A 15781-nucleotide genomic window follows, 5' to 3' on the forward strand; every position below is an offset into this window, starting at 1 on the left:
AGTGGGGTCTTGAAGTCTCCCTCTATCAGCATGTGAGGGTCAATATATGATTTAAGCTGTGATAGTGTTTCTTTTACAAACTTGGGTACTCATGTGTTTGGTGCATAGATGTTAAGAATTGCAAGCTAGGCAGTGGTGGCACACACCTACCTTTAATCCCAGCACTTTGGGAGGCAGAGGCAGAGGCAGGCAGATTTCGGAATTGGAGGCCAGCCTGGTCTACAGAGTGAGTTCCAGAACAGCCTGGGCTATACAGAGAAACCCTGTCAAAAAAAAAAAAAAAAAAAAAAAGAAAAAGAAAAAAGAAAAAAAAAGAAAAAAAAAAAAGAAAAAAGAAAAAGAAAAGAAAAAAGAAAAGGCTTGCAATGTATGTTGGTAGTTTTTTCCTTTTATGAGGATGTAGTATGTAGTGTCCTTCCCTATTTCTTCTGATTAGCTTTGGTTTGAAGTCTCTTTTGTCAGATTTTAAAATGGCTCTATGAGCTTGCTACTTGGGTCCATTTGCTTAGAATATATTTTCCTTTTTCTTTTTTCTTCTTCTTCTTTTTTTTAACCTTGAGGTGACATTTATCCTTGATGTTAAAGGTGTGTTTCTTGGATGCAGTACAAGGATGGATTCTGTGTTGATATCCATTCTGTTAGTCTGTGTCCTTTTATTAGGGAATTGAGACCATTGATGTTGAGGGATATCAAGGAACAGTGTTTGATCATTGTTGTTGTGTTTATGTGTGTTTCCTTTTTTTCTTTTTCTTTCTTTTTTCTTTCTTTCTTTCTTTTTTTTTTTTTTTTTTTTGATTTGCTGGTCCGGTATTATATTGACCATATACTTAGGCACAAAGCAAATCTCAACAAATACAAGAAAATATAAATAACATCCTGCATGCTTTCTGACCACTGTGAATTAAAGCAGGCTATCAACAACAACAGAAACAGTAGGAGCTTACTAACTCACGGAAGCTGAACAACTGAATGAAAAATATGTCAAGACATAAACAAAGAAAAATGTTAAGACATTCTAGAGTTCAATGAAAATGAATACACAACACTTTCAAACTCCTGGGACACAATGAAAGTGGTGTTAAGAGGCAAGTTCATAGCACTAAGTGCCTACATAAAAAAACAAAACGAAACAAAACTGGAGCAATCTTTTACTAGCGACATACTAGCACACCTGAAAGCTTTATAACAACAACAACAACAACAACAACAACAACAACAAATAAAAATAAATCATGCCTTCAATGAATAGACAGCAGGAAATAAATAAGACCTGAAATAAATAAAATAGAAATAACAACAACAAGAAAAAACAATGCAAAAATCAATGAAAACAAAGATTTTGTTATCAATTAGATTGACAAGCCTTTACTCAAATTGAAAGGTGGAGAGAGAAAAATCAGATTAACAAAATTAGAAGTGAAGACTAATAAAATAACAGACACCCAGGAAATCCAGAGCATCATAAGCACTACTTTAAAAGCCTTCACTCTACCAGATTGAAAAATCTAAAAAAGTAATTTTCTTGATAGGTACCACTTACTAAAGTTAAATCAAGATGAGATCAACAATGTAAATAGACCTAAAAGCCCTAGTGAAATAGAAGCAGTGATTAAATGTTTTTCCAACCAAATAAACCCTGGGCCAGAGGGTTCTTAGCACAGAATTCTACCAGACTTTCAAAAAAGACTTAATGCCAAGACCCCTTAAATTATTCCACAAAATAGAAACTAAGGGAACACAGCCCAATTCATTTTACAAGGTCACAGTTACTTTGATACCCAAACCACATAAAGACCCATCAAAGAAAAAAAAACTGAAGACTAATTTCTCTTATGAACATTTATTAAAATTTCTCAATAGGGTGCTTGCAAACCAAATCCTAGAACATATTAAAAAAAGATTATCCATAATGTCCAGGTGCTATGCATAACTGGCTCTACCCCTCACTGGCTGGGGCATGTTAGAGAGCTGGCCCCACTTTTTCACCAGTGGCAGCACTCAGGAGAGTGTACCCTGTACCTCACCTAGGCAGCACAGTTAGAGCTGGACCCAGTGGCAGAGGTGTGGGTGAACAGTCTGAGGACATGAGTGTGGGAGAGCTGACTCTGGCAGTCAGAAAAGCTGCTCACAGAGTCATAAGCATGGTAGAGCTAGCCCAGCCTCTCATAAGCTGCAGCACTTGGAAGAATGGGCCCTGCACCTCACTGGGCAGCACAGCAAAGCTGACCCTGGTGATGGGGGTGCAGGAGAGCTGGCTAGAGGGCATGAGAGATGGTGAGTTGACCCTGCCTCCCTAGCTAGAGCAGAGCTGGAGAGCTTGCCCCTAGTGGTGTGGATAAGAGAAAGCTGGCAGGCTGACCAGTTCAGCTACAACTCAGGCCCAGATCCAGGGCTCTGAATTGGCTCATCCCAGAATCTATATAATCAGCGAATGGGTGAGATTCATGGAAGGCTACTGATCCAAAGCTGCAGGATTTCTGTGACTCAGGGCAACAATAGGATCATGGGCAGGAGTCCCAGTGAGGATCCAATATTGATGGTGTCACAGAAGCCAGAGATCTCAGACCAGACCAATGACTCCATTGCAATAAACATTTGCAAGTGAAGATGTGTGGACAAAGGGATAAACCGAGGGACGGACACACTGTGAAATACTACAGCTTCCATGATGAGATGTTTTTCTATGGTGTGTGTGTGTTTTATCTGGGGGGCAGGGAGAGGTTGCAAGAGAGAAGGGTGGATATGAGGGGATGGGGAGATGAGTGGGACTAGAGTGCATGATGTGAAACTCACAAAGAACCAATAAAAAGTTTAAAAAAGATAATGATCAAGTAGACTTCATCTCTGAGATGCAGAGATGGTTTAGCATACATAAATCAATAAATATAGTTTACCATATAAACAAACTGAAAGTGAAAAACCCACATGATCATTTTACTACTTGCAGAAAAACCCTTTGATGAAATCCAATACTTGTTCACTGTAGAGGGCATGAGGTCTGTGTGCTTACAGATAGCAATAGAGAAATCAAAACGGCCAAATACATGGGCTTTTCTCTTCAACAGAAGGGATATGCCCACTCATTTTCCATCCAAAAGGCTGGGATGAGCTAATAACCTTGTAATCTTTGCTATTCTGTGAAGCCAGCCTTCACCCCAAACCCCCAGACTTCTGATCATTGTTTCTTAGTCAATAGAATCCATTCTTATGAAAGAGGCCCAATGTACTTTGTGAAAGAGTTTGATATTATGTCTACTAGAAGCCTTCCCTCCCTCAACCCATATCCTGAAAATTGTTTCTCAGTCAATAGAACCCATTCTTATGAAAAAGGTCATAGGTACTTTGCAAAGGAAATGTACTTTACAAAAGAGTTTTGATATAGCCATACCCTAAGCTTTATTATGATAATTGTCAAGAGGAAACCTTCCCTAAAGTTGTGTATTTAAATCTATAAAAAACAAACAAAGAAACCTCTTTGGGGTCAGACTCTAAAATTTTGAACTAGCCCTGATACCTAGGTCATGCTGAACCAGGTTTCCTTCTTGCCTTTCATGGTTTATTTCTCTGCTGGCAGTAGAGCTTGCAGGGACCTCCACACTTTATGGTAAAAGTCCTGGAGAGATTAGGGATGCAAGGGACATACCTTATTCTAATAAAAGGAGTTACAACAAGGCCATAGCCAACATCTACTAAAATGGTGGGAAACTCAAAGCAGTTCCACTAAAATCAGGAACAAGATAAAGTTGTCCACTCTCACCATACTTATTTAGTATAGTACTTGGAATCTTAGCTAGGGCAATAAGGCAACTGAAGGAAATCAAGGGGATGCAAATTCAAAAGGAAGAAGTCCAGGATCCTTATTTGCAGATGATATGATAGTACACATAACTGAATCTAAACATTCCACCAGAAAATTCTTATAGCTGATAAATACTTTCAGCAAACTAGGTGGATACAAAGGTAGCTCACACACATAAAAAACAGTTGCCTTCTGTATACAAAAGGCAAGTGAACTGAGAAGGACATCAGAGAAACAACACCATTCACAGTGCTGAAATAATATTTAAATAACAGAAATAGTTAATAATGAATAAATAATAAAGTGAATAGTAAAATATATTCAAATAATATAAAACATCTCGGGTTAAGTCTAACTAAGCAAGTGAAAGACTTGTATAATAAAAGTGTAAGACACTAAAGAATAAAACCTGAAGAAGATATCAGATTATAGAAAGATATCACATGCTCATGGATTTGTAGAATATATTAAAAATGTCCACTCTACCAAAAGCTATCTACTTATTCTCATTAAAATTCCAAGGCAGTTATTCACAGAACTTGAAAAGGCAATTTTCAGCTTCATATGGAAACACAGAACACCCAGCTAAAACGATGGTGAATCATCATCATCATCATCATCATCATCATCATCATCATCATCATCAGGAAGTATCACCATCTCCAATCTCAAATTGTGTTACAGAGCTATCATAATAAAAACAACATGGTTTTGGTATAAAAACACACACATTGATCAATGAACTAAAATTGAAGACCCAAAAAATAAGTCCACATAGCTATGAATACTCTAAATTTTTTTTTTTTTTTGATAAAGAAGCCAGAAATACACACTGGAAAAAAAAAGGACAGCATTTTCTACAAATAGTTCTGGTCATACTAGATGGCTGCATGTACACGAATCCAAATAGATCCCCATACTTATCGCTCTGAACTAAACTCAATTTCAAATAGATCAAATACCTCAACATAAAACCAGATACACTGAACCTGTTGGAAGAGTAAAAAGTAGGCAATACTTTTGAACTCGTTGGCATAGGAGAAGGCTTTCTGAACAGAATAGCACTAGCACAGGAGCTATGATTACAATTAGTAAAATGGGACCTCATCAAACTGAAAAGCTTCTGCATGGCAAAACACACCATCATTTACACGTAGTGGCAGCCAACAAAATGGGAAAAGATTTTTTAAAACCAACTACATATCTGATAGAGGTCTAAATCTTAAACATAACAAAGGCGATGCACAGCAAGCCAATAGCCAACACCAAATTAAATGAAGAGAAACTTAAAGTAATCCTATGAAAATCAGGGATAAGAAAATGCTGCTCACTCTCCCTCTATCTCTTCAACATAGTACTTGAAGTTCTAGCTAGAGCAATAAGAGAGCAAAAGGAGATCAAGGGGATACAAACTGGAAAGTAAAAAGTCAAAATATTGCTATTTGCAGATGATATGATAGTATATGTAAGTGGCCCCCACAATTATACCAGAGAATTCCTACAGCTGATAAACACCTTCAGCAAAGTGGCTGGATACATACAAATGATAAGTGGTGTGAGAAAGAAATTATAGAAACAACACCTTTCACAATAGCCACAAATAATATAACATGTCTTGGTATAATTCTAATGAAGCAAGTGAAAGACATGTATGACAAGAACTTCAAGTCCCTGAAGAAGGAAATTGAAAAAGATATTAGAGGATGGAAAGATCTTCCATGTTCATGGATTAACATAGAGAAAATGGCCATCTTACCAAAAGCAATCTACAGATTCAATGGAATTTCCATCAAAATTCTAACACAATTTTTTACAGACCCTGAAAGAGCAACTCTGTATTTCATATGGAAAAACAACAACAAAACAAAACAAAACAAAACAAAAAACCCAGGATAGGTAAAACAATCCTGACCAATAAAAGAACTTCTTAAGGAATCACCATCCCTGATCAAGTTGTACTACAGTGCAATAGTGATAAAAACTGAATGGTATTGGTATAGAAACAGACAGGTTGATCAGTGGAATTGAATCAAAGACCCAGAAATAAACCCACACAACTTTGGACACTTGATTTTTGACAAAGAAGCAAAAACCATACAATTGAAAAACGAAAGCATCTTCAACAAATGGTGCTGGTTTAACTGGATGTCTGTATGTAGGAGAATGAACATAGATTCAGATTTATCACTGTGTACAAAATTCAAGTCCAAGTGAATCAAAGACCTCAACATGAAACAAGATACACTAAATCTAATAGAAACAAAAGTGGAAAAGAGCCTTTTGATACAGGAGACAATTTCCTGATTAGAATACCATTTTTTTTTGGGCATTAAGATCAACAATTGATAAATGGGACCTCAAGAAACTGAAAAGCTTCTGTAAGGCAAAGGACACTGTCAATAGGTCAAAACAGCAACCTACAAATTAGGAAAAGATCTTCACCAAACCTACATCTGACAGAAAGCTAATATCCAAAATATATAAAGAACTCAAGAAGTTAGACTTCAACAAACCCAATTAAAAAATGGAGTACAGAGCTAAACAGAATTCTTAACAGAGGAATCTCAAATGTCTGAGAAGCATTTAAAGAAATGTTCAACATCCTTAATCATCAGGGAAATGCAAATCAAAAGGACTCTGAGATTCCATCTTACACAATGACTAAGATAAAAACCTCAAGTGACAGCCCATGCTGTTGGCATTGCAAACTTGTGCGGCCACTTTGGAAATCAATCTGGCAGTTTCAAAAAAAAAAAAAAAAAAGGGGGGGGGGGAGTAGTTCTACTTGAAGACCTAGCTCTACTGCTCCTGAGCATATACTTAAAAGATACTCCACCATACAACAAGGTCGGGTGCTTTGACAATGTTCATAGTAACTTTATTTGTAACAGCCAGAAACTAGAGACAACCTAGACGTCCTTCAACTGAAGAATGGATACAGAAAATGGGGTTCATTTATACAATGAAATACTATTCAGCTATAAAAACAAAAACATCAGGAATTTTGCAAGCAAATGGATGAAACTAGAAAATAACCTGAATGAGGTAACCCAGACCCCAAAGGACATGTGTGAAATATTCTCATTGATAAGTGGATATTAGCCATAAAGTACAGGATACTCATAATACATCCCACAGACTGAAAAAAGCTAAACAAGAAGGAAGGCCCAAGCAAGGATGCTTGACTCTCACTTAGAAGGGGTGGGAGGGAACTGGTTGTGACAAGGGATGGGGAGGGGAATGGTGGGGGTCAGTATCAGGTGTAATGAGAAATAGGAGAGAGGGCCAGAGGGCCAGGAGAATGGGTGGAAATCTGCAGCTGCTGGGCATGGGGGGGCGGCTAGGTGGGGTGTGTGTGTGAGGAATTTCTAGGAAGTGCCAGAGACCGGGATGGAGGATGTTCCCAGGAGTCAATTTGGGTGACATTAGCTGAGACACATATCAGTGGGATGGATCCTGAAGAGGTTCCTGTAGCCAGGCAGGACCCCCAGTGGAGGGATAAGGACACCAACCCATCCACAAAACTTTAGACCCCAAATTTTTCCTATCTAAAAGAAATGCAGAAACAAAGATAGAGCAGGGCCTGATGGAATGGCCAGCCAATAACTGGTCCAACTTGATACCTATCCCATGGGCAAGCACCAATCCCTGACACTATTAATGACACTCTGTTATATTACAGGAACCTAGCATAACTGTCCTCTGAGAGGCTCCACCAATCAGCTGACTGAAACAGATGCAGATACTGACAGCCAAACATTGAACAGAGCTCAGGGACTCTTATGGAAGAGTAGGAGGAAAAACTGAAGTCCCTGAAGGGAATATAAACTCTACAGGAAGACCAACAGAGTAAACTAACCTGGATCCTTAGGGGCTCACAGAGACCGAGTCACCAACCAAAGACCATACGTGGGCTGGACTTAGACCCCTAGCACATATGTGGCAGAGGCAGCTCAGTCTCCATGTGGGGTTTCTTCAACAACTGGACCCAGGACTGTCCCTAAAGCTGTTGCTTGTCTGTGGACAACAACTGGGCTGCCTTGTCTGGCCTCAGTGGGAGAGGATTTAACTAACCTTTCAGAGACTTGATGGGCCAGGGTTGGGGTAGGGGATGGGGTGGGGAATGGGGGGATGACATCAGGTGGGGGACACCCTTTCAGAGGAGAAGTGGTGGGGGTTGTGGAGGCACCTTGTGAGGGGGGATGGGGACATAGATCAAGATGTAAAATGAATAAATAAATTAATGGAGAAATAAATAAATAAAACACAGCAAAAATAAGAAAAATTAGTATTGAAATTACACTGACCACCTTGCCACCAGCCACTATCAGACGGGGATTGAGATCCTCAGTAAAATAAGGAAACTTCAATTATTATAAATCCATGCTAAATTAATAAATAACAATTTAAAAAAGCTAAAAAAAGGCATTTCAAGACAAATGACAGGGGAAATGAATCATTTCCAAGTGCAGTAAAGTACTTCTAAGAGGAAAGGTTACATAGAAACAAGAGCTTATAAAATTGCTAACTCATACTCTAGCCGTTTTTGATCAGTTTCTGATCCACTGAGATGTCATATTTTTCATGTGTTGTGTCACATTCACCCTCCACACTGCAGAATTTAAACACATTCCGCGTGACACATCCTTGGAGCTCAAAGGGAGATGACATCTAAGCTTCTGTGGGCTCCTGGTGTTTGTAAACCCAGGAGGGCTGGCTTTTGGTTCAGGGTGTCTGAGGTGACAGGTGTTCTCATACAGGCTCACACCATTTATTGGTTTAATATTAACAAAGAGAGGAATTAGAGGGAAGGTGGGTTAGATAGTGACATTGTGCTGTTTGCTATTGTTCATAAGAACAATCTGGGACTCAGCAACTTTTGTCAAATTCAGATGGTATGTATTAAATGGTATGTATTATGTTTAAAGTCTAGGCTATATGAATATATGTGAGTCTGGGGTGGGAGACAGATAGAGACATAGAGAGGGAAGAGGGAGGAGCAGAGAAAGACAGAGACAGAGAGAAGGGAGAGTTATTATTTAGGGGACCCTGGTAATGTACTTTCAGGTTCTAGAGTACCTCAAAGTATTAGGTATAAGGATAAACAACATTTTTTTTTTCCTCCCCAGAACTCAAATCTGGTGGCTCACACAACCAGCATGTCTTAGTTGGTGGTGTTGTGCATCCAATATGAACAGTCTTCCCACTGGTGTTTACTTACTCAGAAGATTCTCCCAGGTAAAGCCGGACAAGCCGCCTAGATGTCTGAATCTCGTTCAAATGCATAGATGACCTTGGATGTCTCAATTCAACTTCAGTTACCAGAAAATCATTCCTAGTGATGGGAGAACTCAGGATGAGAGAGTCCCGGTGGCCAGGGTCTGGCGACCCTTGTGCCCTAAGTGTGACCCGGTCTGAGTCTTAATGGCAACCGGGCCAAGGCTCTCACACTCACATCATGCCCTGAGCCCAGGGCCAGAGTGATGTGGTCTGGTGGGCAACCTGGCATCCAGTAGAGCCCGGTGGGCGCTGCCTCCTGTGTCTTACCCCTTCATTCCCTACTCGCGAGGATCTAAAGCTGCGGTTGTGGTCAAGAACGTGGTTACCAAGGGCACTGCGTGAGAGACCACGTGGGCACTGGGGATAGTGGAGCGCTGCAGCCCTGCTGATCCCATAATTCATCTGAGGATAAAGTGAACAGCTGCTAGATGCACAGTGTGAGCATCTTATTCTGCTTTTGTCCCTGTGCACAACCAAGATGGCGCTGGGGAGCAGCTATGTTTGCCTCTACTACTGAGTGGCCCTGCGCTGGTCTGAGACCCACTTCTTTGAAGGAGCACATATCTTATTTCTACATTGGGGAAAAATGATTCCTTCCCCTCTCCCCTTTCCGTGGGTATTAATTACAAATAGCTTCTTGGTTAGGGTAGGACTTTGTGCCCACTTTTCTTCTGTGCTGGGATTTTGTCTGATTTGAATTTGTATATGCTTCAGTTGATTGACAGAAAATGGACTCCGTGTTTTCCGGTGTGTGTGTTGTTATGGTTTGATGTTTTTTGCCTTTTACTTTTTTTCCTTTAAGAGTGAGAACATCAAGTTGTGTGAGTTGGGAGGTGGGGAAGATCTGGTAGGACTTGGTGGAGTGGATAGGATGTGATCAAAATAGTGTATGAAAATTAAAAACGAAGAAAAAAGAAGCACACGGACAGAAGAAATGCAAGCAATGAATAACTGCTAAGACTGGGAGAATTGTCTTTCTCAGGAATGAGCCCCCTGATTGGTTGTCAATACCAAGTAGTTAGCCCCAGGACCATATACATGTAAGCAACTCTGAAGGGACTCAGCATGCCTATTTATATGTATATTCATTTATATGGAAGGGTTTTGGAGGTGGAGTGGAAAGGATATGAGATAGGTGAAGAAATCATGTAATTATGTTTGATTTAAATAAAGACAATTTCACAAAGCCCCCAGGTACCAAGAATCTTCTGGATGTGTTGAACACAACCCTCAAGGGTTCTCTACTTATCTTTTGTCTAAGCACTTTCTTTGGCAGAATAGGTACCTCACAAATTTGTGCTACAGCGACTTGAAGATCAAAATTATTTTACAAACACATTCACACACAACCTATGCCCCTCATGGGCAGCTTCATATTTAGTGTTCATTCCTATATGGTAGTGAAAAAATGATTCTTCTTATTTATTTATTTATTTATTTATTTATTTATTTATTTATTTATTTGTTTGTTTGTTTGTTTTAGGAACATACAAACACACCAGAAGAGGGCATCAGATTCTTTTACAGATAGTTGTGAACCACAATGTGGTTGCTGGGAATTGAACTCAGGACCTCTAGGAAGGGTAGTCAGTGTTTTTAACCACTGAGCCATCCCTCCAGCCCAATTCTTATTTCTAACAGATGATGAATTATGGATAGTAGTTGGGAATAAGGCTTTTGGGCTTTTTTTTTTTTTTTTGGCAGTTGATACATTTGATGAATTTTTGAATAATACTATTATTTGAGAAATTCAAACATGTATACAATGTATCTTGATTATATCCATTCTTTTTCTTCTGTCCATCTCATTTGAGAGTCCCCAACAAGTCTTCCTCATGGAGTCTAACCTGTCTATGCTCATAAGTATAGGGCCACTCACCAGGACATGAACAGTCTACCAGTGTCCACAAACCCAAGGAAAAATGACTGTCTTTTCTCCAGCTCCCATCAACTGCCAATATCTCCTTACCTAGGGGCAGGGTTCTGGGATAGTCTTCCAATCTATGCTGGGATTTTAACTGGCTTTACCTTACACAGGTAGGTAACTGCAGCTGCTCTGAGTTTGTGATTACAGCACTGTTATGTCCAGAAGATAGTAGTTTGAAGTTTTTACCCCTATCCTCTAGCTCTTAACATTTTTTCTGTTCTCTTCTGCTACGTTTGCTGAGCCTTGGATGGGGGAGGTTGATATGGACGAACCATATCCATCTAGGTACTCACAGCCCCTGATTCTCCCACTTTAACCAGTTGTGAATCTCTGTATTAACCTCTACTTGCTGCAAAAGAAGCTTCTCTGACCAAGATTGAGAGCAAACCTATGAGTATAAATAGAAATATGTAGAAGGCAGCTTGACAGCATGACCATTTAGCAAAATAACAACAGTATGCTCCATCTCAGGGCCAACGAATCAGTACATTTTCATTGTGGACCTGTATGTGTCAGGCACTGGTTTCAAAAAACAGTGAAGAAACACGATGGGACTATCTCTTTTGGGGACTGGTATTAGAGTGAAATCAGTAATAAGTAAGATCCACAAGAAAACCTTATGTCCGAATTAGTAAAAGCTAAGGAGAAAAAAACAAAGTTTATTAGTGTGAATGGGGATGGGAGGTGTACACAAAGACCTCACTGAAATGAGGATGTGTGGTTAGAGGCATAAAGAAACTGAAGGAGAGAATCTTGGGGATACTTGGGGCAAGCAGAAGGAAGTTATCTCATCTGGCAGGAGGCCAGTCTCCCAGGGTATTCTAGAAGGAGATTCATGCTGGGAGAAAGGACAGGGAGCCAGGGAAATAATGAGGCAGCTTTGAAGTCTTGTTAGCTTTTGGCTTTACTGAGATGCTATGAATGCACAGAAACATATATGATGAATCCCGTGTAGTCATCACCCAACTCCCAAATTATAATTTGAAAATTTATTTTATCATATCTCCCTGTCCTCCATTAAGTTTCTTCTGGACCAGATAGTACATCTTTTTACATGTGTCATAAGAGAAGGGATCACTGAGAATGAGGGCAGACAAGAGTATAAAAACCAGGGAAGATGGATGACCACAAAGACACAGTATCTTCTGGACATACCAGGGCAGCTGCACATGAACTCACAACATTTGTTACAGTATGTACAAAACTTGTGCAAGCCCAAACCAGACCAAATCCCAGTATGCAGAGGGGGCATTCCACTCCCTAGTCAAGGAGCTATTGGCAATTGTTAGCTGATGGCAGAAGGGGAGATAGTTTTCTCTAAGAGTCTGGCCCTTAGTAAGTTGACCACTCTCCAGTGGAAGACGACACATCAAAGAATATTTGGGCAACATGAACTGGTCTTGAATGATTAAAACCAAAAAGAACATGCAGTTGAATGGGTAGGAAAGTGGAATAAATTGGGGAAGAGCTGGTGAATGGGGTAATATGATAACACATATCATATAAAGTTCTCAAATAACTAATAAAATAAAGTAAAACAACAACAAAGAAGAGATAAAGATAGGAAGGACCCCAGTGGGGAACTTCCCATATGCTCTCAGGGCTCTCTGATAGGCAACTCAAGCCCAAGGATCAAGCGTGGACAACTGTCAGTGTAATAGTAGTAGCTGCAAAAGACACAAGTCCCTGCCACATGAAAGCTCAGGATTAGTAGCCAGAGTCTGGAGTATGAACAAGTTAGAAAGAGCAGGCAGAAACTGCCAAAGATGTACTGTAACCACTGGGAACATCCAGAAGTTTTAAGATCTTGATAGCTTTTCCCTAACAGGTCCTAAACCCTGCTTGTGTGTCCACATTCAGCCTATTAAGACCCAGCTAGTTTCTCAATAGATTTTTGGCATGCTCAAGGCTTCAAGACACATTTTAGTCCTGAAACTTGATGGAGAAGGAAGACACCAGACTTCAGCTGTGAGATGCTGCCTTTGGCTGTGGATCTTTCACTGGATGCTCAAGATTTGAGGAAGATGGAAATAGGAGACGGACACAATGGTTTCTTATGCCTGATGCTTCTGTTTAGGGCAGGAAGTTCCTGGAGAACTCTGTTAAACTGCAGTCTTGGTCTGTAAGAGACCACTCTAGGCTGGCACCCCAAAACCCTCAGAGAGAATAGATCTGTAACACACACAAACTCTCACCTCAGGCCTACTATGGACTTAGAGCTTGTGATAGTTTGTATATGCTTGGCCCAGGGAGTGGGCTACTACTAGGAGGTGTGGCCTTGTTGGAATAGGTGTGTCACTGGGGGCATGGGCTTAAGACCGTCACCCTAGCTGCCTGGAAGTCAGTCTTCCACTAGCAGCCTTCAGATTAAGATGTAGAACTCTCAGCTCTGCCAGCACCATGCCTGCTTAGATGTTGCCATGCTCCCACCTTGATGAGAATGGACTGAACTCTGAACTTGTAAGCCAGCCTCAATTAAATGTTTTCCTTTATAAGACTTTCCTTTGTCATGGTGTCTGTTCACTGTAGTAAAACCCTAACTAAGACAGAGTTGGAACACTACCTCTTGGTTAGCATCTCTCTCACTGTGGGTCTTGGGGAGATTTTTCTCTTAAAGTTGCCATTCTCTTCTTACCTATATTTCTCTCTTATTGTCTGCCCACTCCATTCTTAGAAAAGATAAGGCAAGAACTCAGTTGGAGACAGGAGACAGTCTTTACCCACCCACTGTTTCAGAAAGAAATATTAAACTAGTCTAGAAGGCTATTCCTTTGATAACAAAGCTAGATGAGAGGTGGGTGTGGTAACTCACACTTGTAATCCCAGCACTTAGGAGGAAAGTTGCTCTAACTTCCTTCCTGCTACAAACTAACACATAGATCCCAAGGCATTAGAGCCCCCAAACTATAGACCAAAATCTTGAATGAGCATAGAGGCAATTTTAAAAATAAAATGCATACAAGCTGACTTCAACGACATTTCAAGGGAGGGTAATTTGACAATGAGCATGAACAAATCACAATGATATGCACATCTGAAAGTGTTATAGTAAAACCCATTATTTTGCACATTAAAATTAATAAAAATGTTTAAAAAGTGAAGTGATGACTCTTAGAATGGAAGCAAATATTTTCCAGAATTGTGGCTGAAATTCTAGAGTCTCCACATATACTTTAGAAGAGATTTCAGTTGAGGATCTATAAATACCTTTTACAACCCGTAATGAGGATAGTAATGTAACCTTATTAAATGTTGACAAGAGAGTCTATATCTCTATAGATTTACGACTGTCAATAAACACATTGAAAGATGCTGAACTCCATTACTGATTAGCTAAACACAAACCCAAGACACACTAGTACACTACATCAAGATACCACTTCAAGACCCACTAGGGTGAACATGACAGGGAAGGGAAGGCTATACTGAGTGTTGGTGAATATACTGAGCTCTTGGAACCCATAAGCTTTGTTAATAAATTGTGCAGATACTTGGGGATATGTAGATTTGAAATAGTCTACAAAGGTTTGTTCTTTCCAAGGTTGCCTATGTTTTCCTTGCATCATTGGTGATTATTCTCTTTGACATATATCCACATAAATTTCAAAACATAATTCCATTAAAAAGTTGTTCATAAATATAGTCACATTATTCATAACAGACTGTTTTAGTTTCTTTTTGTTTGCTATGAAAAAACACTCAGACAAGAAGTAACTTAGGGAAGAAAGTTTATTTTGGCTTATTATTCCAGAGGGATAGCATCATTCCTGGTGGGGAAGGCATAGTAACAGGAACCTGAGGTTAGTCTGGAAGTCAGGAAGCAAAAGGAGAACAAGAAATGTGGCCAGGCTGTAATACCTCAAAATTCAGCCCCAGTGACATATTCCCTCTAGCAAGGCACTAGCTCCTAAAAGTCTGACAAAGTCTCAAACAGCGCCACCACTGGGAATGTAGCATTCAGACATAAGAGCCTATGGGAGACATTTTACATTCAGACCACAATAGAACCTCAAATGGAAACAACTGAATGAATAGCAGGTAAGTTCTGGGGATGCTCTCTATTATGCCACCCAATCCTCTTGTAGGAGAGCTGGGATGACAGATGTGGTGCTACAATGTCTGGATTTATGTGGGTTCTAGGAATTCAAACCATGCTTATGCAGCAAGCACTTCATCTACTCTTCTAGCCCACATACCCCTATTTTTAGATGGCTTTCTATTTGTTTGAGAGACAAATAAATAAAAGACCTTCACATTCTTCCATCATTTCTCCCCAGTGTATGTAGTCAGATGTCATTCACTCTAATTCCTTGCTTGCTAAGAATTAAGTGTTCTATTTGCAAGTGTCTGCATTTCTATGTTATCAACCTCATTTTCTTCTACAGGTTATGAACTTTATTTTATCTATTATTTATCCTCCACATGTTCAAATCTTGCTCTTCATTCTGGATTTCTTCTTGCTACATCTGTGTATCTACTCTCTCAGAACTGTGGTTTCCAGTTCACATGAAACACAGAGTAGGTGCTACCTACTGCTTGTGTGAACTCCAGTTTTAAAACATGACAAAATAAAAACTTTTTGCCACACTGGAACATTAGAAGCAACACTGCTGCGTATCAAAATCTGTGAGACCTTGAGAGACCAGGAGAATATGGAATACATTGTAGAAAAAAGTATGTAACATCATGTAGCCTGCGACAGAGGAATGGTGAGAGTTCCTGTTTTCCTTAATCAAATGGTGGTGTGTGGGGGGGAGACAGGGAAGCAGATGTTC

At 39.8% G+C, this 15781-nt stretch overlaps 1 protein-coding gene across 1 annotated transcript in view; it reads right to left on the bottom strand.

Annotated features, from left to right (window-relative positions):
- Positions 1-9381, bottom strand: part of LOC143435344 (uncharacterized) — a 34921-nt gene extending 25540 nt beyond the window's left edge. The window contains exon 1 of the mRNA XM_076917399.1: positions 9021-9381. The gene's annotated coding sequence lies outside the window, so the exon portion shown is untranslated. The remainder of the gene's footprint in view (positions 1-9020) is intronic.
- Between the last annotated feature and the right edge of the window lie 6400 nt (positions 9382-15781).

Source organism: Arvicanthis niloticus, chromosome 1 (genome assembly GCF_011762505.2).
Source record: "Arvicanthis niloticus isolate mArvNil1 chromosome 1, mArvNil1.pat.X, whole genome shotgun sequence".
Taxonomy (NCBI): Eukaryota; Metazoa; Chordata; class Mammalia; order Rodentia; family Muridae; genus Arvicanthis; species Arvicanthis niloticus.